The sequence below is a fragment of the Glycine max genome, chromosome 17, assembly GCF_000004515.6.
Source record: "Glycine max cultivar Williams 82 chromosome 17, Glycine_max_v4.0, whole genome shotgun sequence".
In the NCBI taxonomy this organism is placed as follows: Eukaryota; Viridiplantae; Streptophyta; class Magnoliopsida; order Fabales; family Fabaceae; genus Glycine; species Glycine max.
The window spans coordinates 37,083,462-37,087,961 of NC_038253.2; positions in this window are offsets into that span (position 1 = coordinate 37,083,462).

Below are 4,500 nucleotides of genomic sequence, written 5' to 3' on the forward strand. Positions count from 1 at the left end.
ATATTATAACTTATAGACAAAATAGCCTTACAAATTTATCAAGTGGAACTAATTGGTCACGTTTGTTTGCGCATTTAAGAATTAAATTTACATTTTTTATCTTTCAAAAATCAATTTATCGCCATATCATTATTTTAAAAATAAATTTGATTATTTACCCTTTTATTTTGTAAGGGTATTTGTCAATCTTTTTCTTTATTTTTTTTCCTTGCTTTCACCATCAGCCTCCTTTTTTCAATCACGGCCAAGCCCCGTCCAAATCCATCACAACACGTGCACTACTTCAATTCAAACCTTACCGACCTTCACTTCACCAACACAGATTAGGTTTGCGTTGCGGCTAGGAAGCAACCCATTAAATTAATTATTAGTGATTATAACCATATATGATGGAGCATTTAATTTCTAGAAACATATATATATATATATATATATATATCATCTGCTACTAATAACTCAACAAATTAAAACACAATCCAAACCACACAGGAAACAACCTTAAAGAAATCCCTATGTGTCTCAGGTCAGCAAAATAGACCACCATCGAAAACGACCCAAAATCCATTATGACAGCAACAGGGTTGTCGGAGTGCCACCGTCCACAGCATTTCGACCATACAACGAAAACCCCAAACGAATATACATAATCTTTTCTTTTCTTTTTCTTTCTCTAGGTATAGGTATAGGTGTGTTTTGATACTGATGCTATGAATTGTATGATAATTTTTTTTATATATATAGATGACAATTTTGTTCTACCCGGATAGAGTGACAAAATTATTTTTCAAAATATTTAATGTAATTATATATCAAATTCAATCTTTAGACTTCTCATTAAGTTGAAAAAATCACAGGCTAGTTGATACATACGTGTTTGGTGGTAGAATATGCTTAATTGGAGTATATGTTTGAGTAAAATTCTTTATAAAAAAATAAAAATAAAAATGGGCCATCATCTCCTAAACCTGAACCACAGCATGCATGCACCATTAATGACGGATATATCACTAAAGATTCCCGTGTTCAAGAGGGTATCATAGTTTATATAGTTAGTTCATTACATTCGGCACTGCATGGATTTATTCCTTATGAAGGGTCGAGCTAGGATTAGAAAATAACTTAAAATTCTAGACTGGGTAGCTGTTCTGTTACTTAATTAGTTCGAAAAAGTTTCAGAAAGAAGCAGCTGTAAACTAACATTGTGACTGTGTTTCTCATTTAATTAGTAGATGAAAAAAAAGAGAAAAACATGTTGCTTCCTTGGTATATGCCGGTTAGAATAATGATTGCTGTTACACCTTTCTGTGTGCCGTGTGAGATACGAGTAGGAAAGAGAGATAAAACAATTAAAAAAAATAAAAATATAATAAATAATGTAATAAGTAATGGAGAAAAAGGAAAAAATAAATGTAAAAAATATGTAGAGAAAAAAAATACGACAATATTAAAATTATATCAATTGCAAAGTATAAAATACTATTGCATTAGAGATAAATTAAATGTGAATGATTTTAGATTTTTTTAATACTTGAATTTTCAGAGGAAGTGTTCCAAAAGTATGTTTGAGATCGGTTTTAGGTCATCATTGATTATCCTTCAAAAATATCTTTTGAGAGTAAATTTTTGTCAGAAAATTCAATTTTGAAAAGTAAAACTTGAGATACTTTTATAAATTTAGCTTGCAAACATACTATAAATTATCAAAATGAAAATGCGTTAGCATATACCGGAGGAGATAGAGTGGTGCCAATGTATCGTATGGTTAAGAACATTCTTATATGTTTGGATTTTTTTTACTTTTTATTTTATAAAATTGTATATTATTGTTTTGGGTATGAGCTGATGTACAAGTATGTTTAAAAGTGCATTTTCAGAATTTTTTTTATAAGAATTGGAATCAAGTATGAGGAGGTTTACATTGATTTATGTGGACTGCTTAACTAATTAAATTAAACTTCTTAATTTATTGAAATGATGTTTACAAAGATGTTTCATTTGATTTAAATGAGGATTTGATGAAAATGTAAATATTATTTGGATTGATGGCTCCTGTTATGGCCAGGAAAATTTTAGTTGTACTAAAAAATAAAGAAATATTAAAGGAATATATATATATATATAAAAGTAACTCTCATCCTTATCATTCATTTTCTTAAGATCTAATCATTTAATTGAAATTTGATCCATGATTCAATTTAATTAGAAAGTATTTTCATTTTGATTGGACAAATTATTAATAGTTTTAAACCATCATTTAATTTATAATCTCCATCAATCTATATGACACATACTTAAGTGCTTTTAATTATTTTTCTTAAATATAAAACTTTAATATGCATTACATAGAAATTGATTAACTAGGACCATAAATATGTAATGATACAAGACCACTTAATAATATCTCGTTCAATAGCGACCTAATTAATTCTCAAGATTTTAAAGAAGATGCACACTAAGTACATACATAATGTATTGCATATGCAAATGATGATCCAAATTAGATCCTGGACCTCCTTGAAGGTCTCATGGTGTTATTAAATAGTTGGGGACAACATAGGGCTTTCTATGTCTGTTACACTTTTATTACCCGCTTTAAATGGATTCCTTATGAGCAGTGGTTTCTGTTAGCCACGCACACCCAACCATGTCTTCAACGCTACAATAAAAATCTCGCCTCTCTTTGGTTAATACCCTTTCCATTGGCTAATTTCTTCTACAAGAAAAAAATAGAAGAAAACTAATTGCACTCTCAAACAAGAAAGTAAATGTAATTCGCTTATAATTTTGTAACCGAAGTGTTCTTTTCTTTTCTTTTTCTTTTTTTAATTTGGTTGGTGTGAGAAATTTTCTAGACCATGAAGAGTTGTATTTTTTTTAATTGGATGAATATGAAACTCTTATGTATCCTCACTCACAGGCTTAATTCTCTTTCTTTGAATGAGACCACGATCCTTGACAGAACCATTAGGGACTAGTTCATACGTTTTGAGGGTTGAAGCAGTTCCAGGAAAGACTTGCATGGCATACATATAATACAGTATAATTTTCGCTCTAAGCAAGATTGGGGTTACATGATTAAAGACCTACATGTATAGCGTGTTTTGTTACATGTTGTGACTGTGATTTTCTACATTTGATCCGACGCTAATAATAATATAACTTCTACGTTTGAAATATGATTTGTCCCTTTCTGACGGGTTTCCAAACACACATCTAGCGTGCATAACTTATGTTCAAATAAAGATAACAATATGTGGTAGATTATATCATTTGTTGGATTGAAGCACATTTTCATATATATGCTTCTTTCGTATCAAAGTTTTGCACAATTTTAGGCTGGTGAGTGTCATTCTAAAGGTTAAGAAGTCTACCCAATTCTTGATAAATCATGAGTTTAGAGTTTTAGATGTTTCTAGAGTCTCTAAGTTCAAGCAAATAGGACACTTAGGGCTCACCTGTGTGCAATTTTAGATTATAATAGCAATTTTCAAAAGTACTACTTATTACTTAATTATGTATGCAATTGAACTATTATTGGCACCTAGGCCTTGCTTCTGAAACACCAACAAGAACCTAAGGAGAATGACAAGAATCTCCATTACTGTTATAAGTAATCTTGTATTCTATTTTTTTACCTATAGTATGATGAAGGGATATAGGCTTCAATATTTCTGTTTAAGCAAGTTGAGTCTGTTCAGAAGACAGAACTTGGACCTTCTGATGCAAATAGTACAATATTGAAGACAAAAGCAGGAACACTCCATAATACCCTTTCCCTGTTCTTCTCTCAACAATGTCTGTGTGTGCCCTTCTAGTTGGTGTCTCTGTTTTTTCCTTGTAAGAATTTTTGGTACCATTATTTTAGCTAAAAAAAATCACAGAAATGGCTTCTACATTTTTCAGAAGATTCCTTAAGTTTAGTTTCTTGCATGTTTTTGGTATTATTCTCTAATCAAAACTAGACTTTATCTTAACAATCAGCATAATGAAAATTAATTCTAATTATGATTGATAAGGTTTTTCCTAAACCAAAAGTACTGCCAAGTTTTTGTCTTTCCTAAACGGGTAAAAAACAAATCGCAAATAAGAGCTGTCATTACTGTTATATTAAAAGTGAAGGAAAAGAAAGACTTGATTCCTAAGGGGGGGGGTGGGGGGGGGGGGGGGGGGGGGGGGGGGAAAAATTTTTCCCCCCCCCCGGGGTTGGTTTTTTGAGGGGGAAAAAAATTCTTCTTACCCCCCACATAAATTTTTTTTGCTTAAAAAAAAAAATATTTTTTCTTTGGGAGGGGTGGGGGTTTTTTTGCCCAAAGGGGTTTGTTTAAAAGGACGTTTTTTTTTTTCCCCCTTTTTTTTTTAAAGGGGCCACAAAAAAAAAATGGATGGGGAAAAAAACCTCTCCTAATCCAAATTTGCCCCTCTCTATGGGGCACCCTATAAAAAATTCTCTTGGGCTTAGGGGAATGGTGGAAACACAAAAAAAAAAAATAAACCCATACC